We start from the raw sequence: 11,605 nt of genomic DNA, 5'->3' as shown, positions 1-11,605 counted from the left end.
CCATAAGCCGACCCGGAAATACCAGTCAGAGCAGTCCAGCCCACATCAGTGTGGTAATCAAGATTAATCTCCAGTCTGACTCGCTGTCACAATATTGGTAACAGAAAATCTCCTGAAACTGTGGCCCAAACTAAAATAGGAGGCACAGGATATCATTGGGAGGACGGGAAGAAGCTGCAAGGGGAATATTGAGCATGTCAGTAAATGTCAGGTGGTACAGTTTAGTTAAAAGTATTAATTATAGTTTGAACATACTTAATAAATGCCGTGACAGACTGACAGATTTTAGTCCCAACTGTACATAGGGGAAATGATGAGAGGTTTCAATGAACCGGAACGAATCACTGTAACTGCTGTGGAAGAGCTCAGGCTGCAATAAAGCTAATGCAACACGGGGTTTTATAGCAAGAAAGACAGGCCTAGAAAATGGGCCGTGTAAGTGGCCTACTAATTCCTCCCGGTCTCCCTCAACCTCCAGCTCTGAAGGCCGTCCGGGACAGTAGCCAAACTGTCTGTGAGGCGGCCAACAGAAGTGCAAAACCAGATCAATCTCGCTCTGTGCAGACAAAGTCTATTTGCAGGAGTGACAAAAACAGTCCAAAAAGAGTCCAAAGATTAACCAGCGGCCTGAAATGATAAACCAGCAACTAAGCTGTGAGTACGGCACGGTCCCGTTACACGGCACTGGCGAGGGCTCCTTCCTGTGGTTAGCGCCAAGTGTTGCTGTGAGGAGGATGTCGTGAAACTCCAGTACGATTTGGACAGGTTGGGTGATCGGGCAGAAACATGGCAAATGCACTATAATGTGGATCAATGTGAGGTTATCCACTTTTGTGGCAAAAACAGGAAGGCAGATTATTATTTGAATGGCAATAGATTGGGAGAAGGGGAAGTGCAAAGAGACCTGGGTGTTCTTGTGCACCAGTCGCTGAAGGTAAGCATGCAGGTGCAGCAGGCGGTTAAGAAGGCAAATGGTATGTTGGCCTTCGTAGCAAGAGGGTTCGAGTACAGGAACAAGGATGTCTTGCTACAGTTGTACAGGGCCTTGGTGATGTAAAGTCTGTGGGTTGTGCAGTTAATAAATACACAGACTTCAGAAGTAACAAACAAACAGGTCTTTACTATTCGAAGGTCCGGGCGAATCTGCCCCAGCAATCCTGCCACAACACTTATATACTGGTGTGGTCACTATCGGTATTACAGTATACAGAAGCCAAACAAATAGTGCCACACCTAAAGTAGTTCTCTTAAAGGTGAACGGTTACATTCAATAGTTCCCTTAAAGGTAAACGGGTACATACACTACAATCCTCCCTTTTTAGCTTATTACTTACAGAGTCCCCGTTAAACATACATATCTTCAACTTCCTATAAAACAAATTACAGATATAATCTCGGTGGAGTCAATGTCATATAAAACAATTTACAGATATAATCTCGGTGGGAACAGTTCACAGGTTCAGTCTCTGCGGAAACAGTTCATAGATTCAGTCTCTGATCTTGACTCGTTCCGAACAACATTTCTTTGGTGTAACCGGTTCACCTGGCTAGCGTGACTCCTCCATAGCCTTTTTCTTGACGTAACAGCTTGAACTTTCGTCCTGTTGAACCAGCAGTGCGGACTTTTACAACCAACTGGCTGTCTTGACATTTTCCAGTTTTTCAACTAATTTAGCTCCTTTCGTAATGTCCCGCCTGGGATGGTAGAAGTGCTAATATTTTAGACAGTTATTATCTTCTGCTTCTTCTTTTTCTTTTCTGCCTTTTTGAAACTCTCGGAGCTCCTTTCTCGGCTGCCAGCTGTAGCGCCACCAACTCTCTATGTTCCTTAGACCTTAAGTGCTTCATCCGGATTTCAGCACTTTGGGAGTTTTCATCACAAGCTGGGCAGACCACATCCTTGTAATATTCAGTGTCACTCAACAGGTCATGGTAATATTCGGGTTCGTCCTGAGTTAGGCCAGCGAGAGAGCCTTCTTCTTCCTCCTCACCCGTCTGGACGTTAGCTGACGGTGGTTCCTTCCCTAGACATCTTTCTTGAAAAGACTTCTTCATGCATTCATATTCATCCCGCTCTTCCTGGGTTATCTGCCATTCCTTCACGACGGACCTCCTTTGTGAGTTCAATACCTTCCCTTCCATCGGGAATTGCGTTATCAGGCTATTTAAACCTTCTACTGAAGTAACGGTTTCCACCTTCTTCTGTTCACCTTGACGTGATTCAACGTACTTTTGGCATCCTTGTAAAATTTGTGTTGCCACCTCAGCTATCTCCGTGACTTTTGAGAGCTCCGAACTCGTTCCCCCTGAAGATTGAAGCTCGTGTTCAGATTGTTCCCCTTGCAGAGTCTTGTCCTTCAGCATATGAAGGAGTTGGCTGACCGTTAACTCTTCCCTGGGAACACGGTGGATCAGAGTCTTCTCCATTTCATCCATCTCTTTCTCCAATACTTCCACCTTACGTTCCTCTTGAACTTTGGCTTTCAGCGCTCGGAAAAGTTGCGCCCTGATGCTCTCTAGTTCATGTTCAGGGACCATTCTTACAGTCTCTGAGTTTCTTACAGTTTCCTTTTCTTCCACTGAAAGGATTCCCAGTTGAATCTGTTCTTCAAGTTGTTGAACCTCGGTCATTGCCGCCTCATATTTGTCTTGGGTGTCCTTCAATGTTTTTATGAGTTCTTGGACACCCTGTCTTTCATGCTCTGCCATGTTTTTCACCTCTAATTTCTCATCTATGGATGGAACTTCTACCGATGAGTCTGTCTTGGCCTTGAGCTCAAGAATTTCCTGCAGCCTTTGGACTTCTTGCTCATGTTCAACCTTTAGTTGTTCATATGCTTCTACTGAAACTAGCTTTTCGGAGGCTGCCGAGTTAACCCCCTCCAGAATTGTAGCCTGGGCCTGTTCATACTGTTCTTTCAACTTCTCACACTCTGCTTGTAAGGAGTCGTAGAGAAGAACTGAAATAAAATCCTGGCTTCCTGAAGATTCCTCTTCCTTTGGTTCATTCTGTAAATATTCTAGTTCCTGCACAGCATCAGGGGAATGTGATTGGTATTTGGCCACGATGGCTCTATGGTCGCTCTCTGCTTGAGCTAGCTGTCTCTGTTGTCTTTCCAGGTTCTCCCATTCGGTGTCCCAGAACTTTTCCATCTTTTTCATCTCTTGTACGAGACGGTCACTCAACTGTTCTAATTGTTGTCGCACTTTGACATAAGTTTGCGTCCGAGCTCGGTGTTCTTCCGTCGTGGATGAATCCTTTGCTTGAACAGGCTCAGAATTCTCTGTCAACCTGGAGTTCTGCTCTGCAGCTTTATTCTTCTTGGTACCATAAGTCCTTCTGCATGTCTTCGTTTTCTTCCCCATCGTCGGCAAGTCCCTTTTAGCCTTGTCTTCCATATTCGACTTGGTCTTATCATCATCCATTTCAGAATCTGAGCTAATAGCTTGCACCGAGTCCTCCCTCATTATGGCTTTTAGGTAATGCCATTCCATGTCTATTTTCTTAATCCACTCCCGTCCTAGAAGTGGTGGTCCTCCTTCAGGTAATACGTACAAGTTCATTCTTGGGTGTTCTTTACCCCTATCTCTCACCTTGACTCTTATTTTCCCCACGGGGTATACGTTATGCCCCGTGTATGTCTGTAATACGAACTTGGTATTTCTTAAAGGTATGTGAGAGAATAGCCGGTGGTAGTCCCTTCGGTTGATGACTGATAGAGCTGATCCAGTGTCCAGCTCCATTCTTACTTGGACTCCAGCTATTTTTAGTATGACCCAGATGGTCTGTAGATCCGTTTCTTTACCCACATTGTGGATTCTCAGACTACCCAGCTCCTGATTGTTTGGGTCTGAGTCTGAATTCTGTTCGTCTGAACTCTTCTCAGCCACTTTGTGTACCTTGCTGTATTTTTCTTGTGGTGGCTTCCTTTGATTGTTTGTCTTTTTCCCGGACCGGCATACCTTCGCGATGTGACCGTTTGCCACATTTCCTACACTCTTGGTTCTTAAACCAGCATTGATTCTGGTCATGCGTTGTCTTCCCACAACGGTAGCATTTTGTTGTGCTTGAAGTAATTTGGTTCACCCCGAGTGCCGCCGCCTTTAGTTGCATTTCCGCCGTTCCTTTCGCTGCGGCTTCGTGCGATGCAGCTTTAAGGACAGCCCTGTCCAGTGTGAGGTCGTTCTCTTCCAGTAGTCGCTTCTGCGTCCCTTCTTTGGACAATCCGCATACGAACTTGTCCCGCAGCGCTTCTGTCAGATTCCCTCCGAACTGGCAGTATTTCGCTAGCCTACGCAGTTCGACCAAGTATTCCGCATTGCTTTCGTCTTTCCTCTGCGTTCTTGCGTAGAATTTGAATCGTTCAGCCAGCATCAACGGTGTGGGGTTCAAGTGGTCCTTCAGCACAGCCACAATCTCTTCGAAGGTCTGATCCGCTGGTTTAATTGGTGCTATTAGATGCTTCAAGAGCCCGTATGTTTTTGCCCCCATCGAGTTTAGCAATGTTATCGCCTTGTCATCTTCCTCTATTTTGTTGGCTTCGCAATAGATCTCTATGCGTTCCACGTACGTGGCCCAGTCTTCTATTTCAGAATTAAAGTCGTTACTATTCCCTCGCTTAGGCATCTTTCTTCCCTTGGGAGCAGCACCAGTATTTCTTTAAGTATTCTTATTTATTTGTTTGTTTCTAAGATGGCGGTTTTCCCGCGAAAATGGCGGTTTCCCGCTCTTCCTTTCTTGCCCCGCCCACTTCAATGGCGGTTTTCCGCTTCTGGCGTCTTCTCTGCCTAATGGCGGCTTCCCGCGTTTCTTCCCGGTGGAAGGGGTACGCTTCCCCCACAGCGGACAGGTTCAGCCGCTGGCTGGCTTCCGCACAGCTCCCCTTACTCGGCTCTGTCTTTTCCTCCCGCCCGCACGGCTCTACCGGCGCTGGGTACACCCCATTAACGGAGGACAGTTCAGCCGCTGGACTGGCTCTCGCGCAGTCTCTCTCTCCGTACCCGGCTCTGTCGCTCTCTCTCCCGCACGTTCGGTGCTACCGGCCCTGGGTACCCCGTTGGTGGAGAACAGTTCAGCCGCTGGACTGGCTCTCGCACAGTCTCTCTCCCCTTGCTCGGCTCTGTCTCTCCCTCTCCCGCACGTTCGGTTCTACCGGCTCTGGGTACCCCGTTGGTGGAGGACAGCTCAGCCGCTGGACTGGCTCTCGCGCAGTCTCTCTCCCCTTGCTCGGCTCTGTCTCTCTCTCCCACCCGCACGGTTCCTGTTCGCCTCCCAGCCCTCTCGCAGACCGGTGTTTCCCTCCCCGGCTGCGGCTGGGTTTCTCTTCCCGCGCCTACTCCCAGTCTCAGCGCTTCGTGGCTGCGGTGCTGCCCGGCTTTTCCCGCCAATCGCGGTCCGGCTGTCACCCGACGCCGTTGGACCCGACTTCTGACCGGCTCAGCTCCCCCTCGACCGAGGTCGAGTGCTCTGCCCTTATCCTCCGGATATTCTCTACACCTTCCCCTACTCACAGTCTCTTCGGCCACCTTGTTTCCAGCTGATCGGCTCACTCCGTACCGTGGTAGAAGGGTAGTCAGTGCCTGTTGCAGACGGAAGCTTTTGTTGCTAAAGTCTTCCACCTTTCTCCTGCTGCAGCCTCGTGTTTTCTTCCAGCAGCACGACGAGGGCGGTTGCCTCTCTTCGACGCTCTTCTTGCTTTGGTAGTCTTGCCGCAGGGTACGATCGGACTCGTCGCCACTGTAAAGTCTGTGGGTTGTGCAGTTAATAAATACACAGACTTCAGAAGTAACAAACAAACAGGTCTTTACTATTCGAAGGTCCGGGCGAATCTGCCCCAGCAATCCTGCCACAACACTTATATACTGGTGTGGTCACTATCGGTATTAGAGTATACAGAAGCCAAACAAATAGTGCCACACCTAAAGTAGTTCTCTTAAAGGTGAACGGTTACATTCAATAGTTCCCTTAAAGGTAGACGGGTACATACACTACAGGTGAGACCGCACCTTGAGTATTGTGTGCAGTTTTGGTCACCTTACCTGAGGAAGGATGTTCTTGCCATGGAAGGAGTGCAGCGAAGATTCACCAGGCTGATACCTGGGATGGCAGGAATGACGTATGAGGAGAGATTGTGTCGATTGGGCTTATACTCACTGGAGTTTAGAAGATTGAGAGGGGATCTCATCGAAACCTATAAAATTCTGTCAGGTCTGGACAGACTAGATGCAGGAAGGATGTTTCTGATGGCCGGGGAGTCCAGTGTTACGTCCGTGTATAAGAAGACCCAGACTGCGGGGAACGGTACAATAGGTGTTTACTCAACGTGGCTCAGACTGCAACTGATCTGTACAGATTACTACTGCAGTATACATGAGCTGTAAAACATAGTTCCCCCCCTTAAAGGTACATACATTACAATTCCTCCCCTTTTAGATTAACAGTACCATAACACTCATTTAACAATTAAATATCAAACTAATTACAATTAACACTTTTAACATGCAACATTAGCTGAAAATAGTCTATTTATATATTCAGTCTTTGGGGAGGCTTCCTGATCCTTTCTGGATAGCGCCTTTCCCGAGTGTCTTGCTCTTGGTGGGGAGGCGATTCTGGCCCCCTGTCGTCGGTTGGTTCATCAGCTTCCGATGCTACTGTCTCTGGGGTAGATGCGACCTGTACGTCGGGTTCATCACCAGGTACGTATGGGCGAGGCATGGGGTTGACTTGTTCCTGTGACTCTAGGATCTGGTCAGCATGGCGTCTCACGATGCTCTCCCCAACATCCACTGTGTACATTAGTGGGCCCTGCCGTGTGCATATCGTTCCTGGCTGCCATTTTTCTGTTCGGTAGTCGCGGGCCAAGACTGGTTGCCCTACATTGAAGCTCCTTGTTGGCTTCTCATGGATGTGCTGGAATTGCTTACTCTCAACATCTCTTCGCACGTTTGGTCTGAGCAAATCCAGACGAGAGCTTAACCTTCGGTTAAAGAACATCATGGCTGGGGCCTGGTTGGTGAGTGCATGTGTCGCATTCCGGTAGGCGAACAGGAAATTGTCCACCTTGTGCTGCAGCAGAATGTTGTCATTGTACATAGCCTTTATTGCCTTCTTAAAGGTTTGTACAAACCTCTCAGCCAATCCATTTGTGGCTGGATGATACGGGGCGGATGTGTAATGCCTTACCCCATTCTTTTTCAAGAACCTCCGGAACTCTTCAGACACAAACTGTGGTCCATTGTCGGAGCAAATCTGTTCTGGCAAGCCATTCCTGGCAAAAATGGTCCGTAGGACTACAATAGTTTTCTCTGTGGTGGTGGAGGACATTTTGATGACCTCAGGCCATTTCGAGTGCGCATCCACGGCTATTAAAAACATTGAGTCCATGAATGGACCAGCAAAATCAATATGCACCCGTTGCCATGGAGATGAGGGCCACTCCCATGGGTGTAGAGGGGCCTGTGGTGGTGCATTTTGGACTTTCTGGCATCCTGAGCAGCTCTTGGTCAGGTCCTTGATTTGTTTATCGATTCCCGGCCACCACACATAAGCCCTGGCTAGGCTTTTCATTTTTAGCCCTCCCAGATGACCCTCATGAAGCTCATTGAGCACTCTATCCCTTAACTTGGGTGGAATTACCACTCGGGATCCACACATCAAGGTCCCCCGGCACACTGACAGCTGTTCTCTCCTTGTCGAGAATGCTGGCAACAGTGAGTCGCCATGTGCTGGCCATCCCTTCACCGTCAAATCATATACCCGAGACAGTGTCGGGTCATTTCGGGTTTCCTTTTCGATACAAGCGTTCGTTACCGGTAGGTATTCAACTATAGTCGAATGGAATATTTCGACAGGATCCACTGCTGGTGCTTCCTCCGCAGTAGGCAGTGGCAGGCGTGATAGCCCATCAGCATTTCCATGCTGTTTCGTGCCCTTATATTCAATCTCATAGTGGTGCGCCCCTAGAAAAAGTGACCATCTTTGTAGTCGTTGCGCAGTCATCACCGGAACGCCCTTCTTCGGATTAAAAATGGAGACAAGAGGCTGGTGATCAGTCAGCAAGGTGAATTTCTGCCCGTGCAGATAGTGATTGAACTTTTTCACTCCCCACACTAGGCTGAGGGCCTCCCTGTCAATCTGGGCATAGTTACGCTCGGCTGAGGTTAGTGATCGTGACGCAAAGGCTGTTGGCCTCTCTGAGCCGTCCGAGAATTTGTGCGACAGCACCGCTCCAATGCCGTAGGGTGACGCATCACATGCCACCCGAATTGGTAATGCCGGGTTGTAATGGGCCAATACCTCTTTCGATGTGATTAGTGTTTTGCTCTTCTGGAAAGCTCGTCTACATTCGTCACTCCACTTCCATGGCACCCCAGTTTGCAGTAGGGTGTTCAGTGGGTGTAGTATTGTAGACAAATTTGGCAAGAACTTATGGTAGTAGTTTACCAGCCCGAGGAACGACCTCAGTTGTGACACATTTTCCGGTGCTGGAGCCTTGACTACTGCCTCAATCTTCTCTGGGGACTTATGTAACTCCTCTTCATCGATAACGTGGCCACAATACGAGATCTGTTTTCTAAAAAACTCGCATTTGGGGCGGTTAGCTCGGAGCCCATATTCCTGCAATCTAGTGAGCACCTGCTCCAGGTTGGCAAGGTGATCACTGTCATTTTCGCCCGTGACAAGGATGTCGTCCAAATAACACTGGGTTCCTGGGATCCCTTGCAGGACTTGTTCCATTGCCCTCTGCCAAATAGCCGGAGCTGATGCTACCCCGAATACCAGCCGGTTGTATTGGTAGAGACCTTTATGGGTGTTGATTGTGAGGTATTTTTTTGATGCTTCTTCTACCTCCATTTGCAGATACGCCTGGGCCAGATCAATCTTAGTGAAGTGTTTCCCTCCAGATAGCGAGGCGAAAATATCTTCAATCCGCGGAAGTGGATATTGTACGGTGTGAAGGACCGGGTTCACTGTTACCTTAAAGTCCCCACAGATGCGAACCTTCCTTGGTTCCCCAGGCATACTGCTCAATGACTTTTTCATCACAGGGACGATGGGTGTAGCCCACTCGCTCCCGTCTACCTTGGACAGTACACCTGAACCATCCAGACTCTCCAGCTCTGCTTCGACGGCTGGGCGGATCGCATAAGGTACAGGTCTAGCCTTAAAAAATTTTGGGCTTGCGTTTTCTTCCATTTTAATCGGCGCTGTCATGCCTTTTAGTGTTCCGAGTCCTTGCTGGAACACTTCTTTCGCGTCAGTTAGGATCTTTGACAGTCGCCCAGGTGTGACGTTGCCATCCTTTTTGTCAGCCACAGTCAGTGTCTGTATGGAATGCCAATCCAATTGTATTTTCCGGATCCATTCACGTCCCAGTAATGGTGGTCCTCCATCTTGCAATACATACAGGTCTAGTTTTGGTGTTTCCTTACCGTTATATATAACGGTCACCCTTATTTTTCCTTTAGGGTAGACTTTTTGCCCCGTGTACGTCTTCAAAATAATTTTTGTGTCTCTCAAGGGTATGTGTGAGAATAGCCGCTCGTAGTCCCGTCGGTTTATGACTGTTAGGGCTGATCCTGTGTCCAATTCCATCTTTACCTGGACTCCTGCTATCTTGAGAGTGACCCAAATGGTTCGGTGATCCTCCGTTGTGATCACATTATGTAGTTTCAGACAACTCAGTTCCCTGCTTTCGGAGTCGTTATCACTCTTTTGTTCGTCTGAACTATTCTCCGTTATCTTATGTACCTTCTTGTACTTTCCTTTGGTCGGTTTCTTATTGCTGGTTTTCTTTCCCAACCTGCAGACTCGTGCTATGTGTTCTACTTTTCCACACTGTCTGCACACTTTGTCTTTGAACCAGCAATCATTCTGGTTGTGTGTTGTTCTGCCGCAGTGATAGCACTTCTCTGTTCCATATGACATTTCGTTTGTGTCATATTCTTGCGGCCTCTGTTGTATCTCTGCAGCGCCCCGTGCTGCTGCTTCATATGATACCGCAATGCTGAAATCCTTTTCCAGCGTAAGGTCCTTTTCAGATAAAAGCCGTTTCTGGGTTCCTTCACTTTGAAGCCCACACACAAACTTGTCCCTTAAGGTATCTGCCAGTCCCACTCCAAGCTGGCAGTGTTTCGATAGTTTGCGCAGTTCTGTTAAATAATCAGCATCGCTTTCATCCTTATGCTGGTTCCGTTTGTGAAACTTGAATCTTTCTGCTATCAGCAGCGGTGTGGGGTTTAAATGTTCCTTTAGTATCGTTACTATGTCTTCAAAACTCTTTTCCATTGGCTTCGTTGGGGTTACTAGATTTCGTACTAAACCATACGTCTTTGCACCCATTAAATTTAACAATACTGACGCTTTCTTGTCATCTGACACCTCATTTGCCTCGCAGTACACCTCTATTCGTTCGACATATGTAGTCCAATCTTCGACTTCATTGTCAAATGCGGTGATACTGCCACTCTTCGGCATTTTGGGTGTGGTTTAAAATGGCATCTCCCAATGGCTTAAAATGGCGTCTCCCGCGCTTTCCTTCCTCCCCCGCTGCTGCCGACGCCGCTCCCGGCGGTTCTCGTGGCAATGGCGGCGCCCTGTAGGTTTCGCGCGCTTCTCTCTCTCCCTCTCTCCGACGCTGCTCGGCCCCTGAACACCGGCTGCGCCCTGTGCGCTCTGCCCTCTCTCTCTCTCCCCCGTCGACGCTGCTCGGCCCTTTGCTGTGCCGCTCGGTCGGGCTCTAGCCCGCCACTGTCCGGGAAGGGTCTGCGCACTACCTGTTGCCAGCCCGTTTCGCTGGACCACCTCGACTGGAAAGCCAAGCCTGGCTCTCGACAGCCTCCCCCGCAATTCTCGAGTCTCTGCTGGATGACTGGGCGGTTGCCCGTGGTCGATGCCCGAGTCTCTGGCCTTGACCTCCAATCCACTGATCTCCAGGAACGAATCCCCGGGAGGTGATGCAGACTTGCAGGTAGGTTCGAACCTGCCTGGTCGCCAATGTTACGCCCGTGTATAAGAAGACCCAGACTGCGGAGAACGGTACAATAGGTGTTTACTCAACGTGGCTCAGACTGCAACTGATCTGTACAGATTACTACTCAGTGTTATATACAGGTGTGGTCACTGCCAGTACTGCAGTATACATGAGCTGTAAAACATAGTCCCCCCCTTAAAGGTACATACATTACATCCAGAACCAGGGGTCATAGTCTAAGGATAAGGGGTAAGTCATTTAGGACTGAAATGAGGAGGAATTTCTTCACCCAGAGAGTGGTGAACCTGTGGAATTCTCTGCCACAGAGGGCGGTGGAGGCCAGTTCATTAAATATATTCAAGAAAGAGTTGGATATATTTCTTAAGGCTAAAGGGATCAAGGGATATGGGGAGAAGGCAGGGACAGGGTACTGAATTTGGATGATCAGCCATGATCTCATTGAATGGCGGAGCAGGCTCGAAGGGTCAAATGGCCTCCTCCTGCTGCTATCTTCTATGTTTCTATGTTTGCCAGGCGAGTTTAGCGCCTGCTGTTCGAGAATCGAGAACGACTCCCGTATGAAGCGCAGGATCCTAACTTAAATAAATGATTCTGATTTAAATAAAAAA

Source organism: Somniosus microcephalus, chromosome 8 (assembly GCF_052327205.1).
Source record: "Somniosus microcephalus isolate GS21.2 chromosome 8, FLI_Smic_1.0, whole genome shotgun sequence".
Taxonomy (NCBI): Eukaryota; Metazoa; Chordata; class Chondrichthyes; order Squaliformes; family Somniosidae; genus Somniosus; species Somniosus microcephalus.
Note: the sequence above shows the minus strand (reverse complement) of the source record.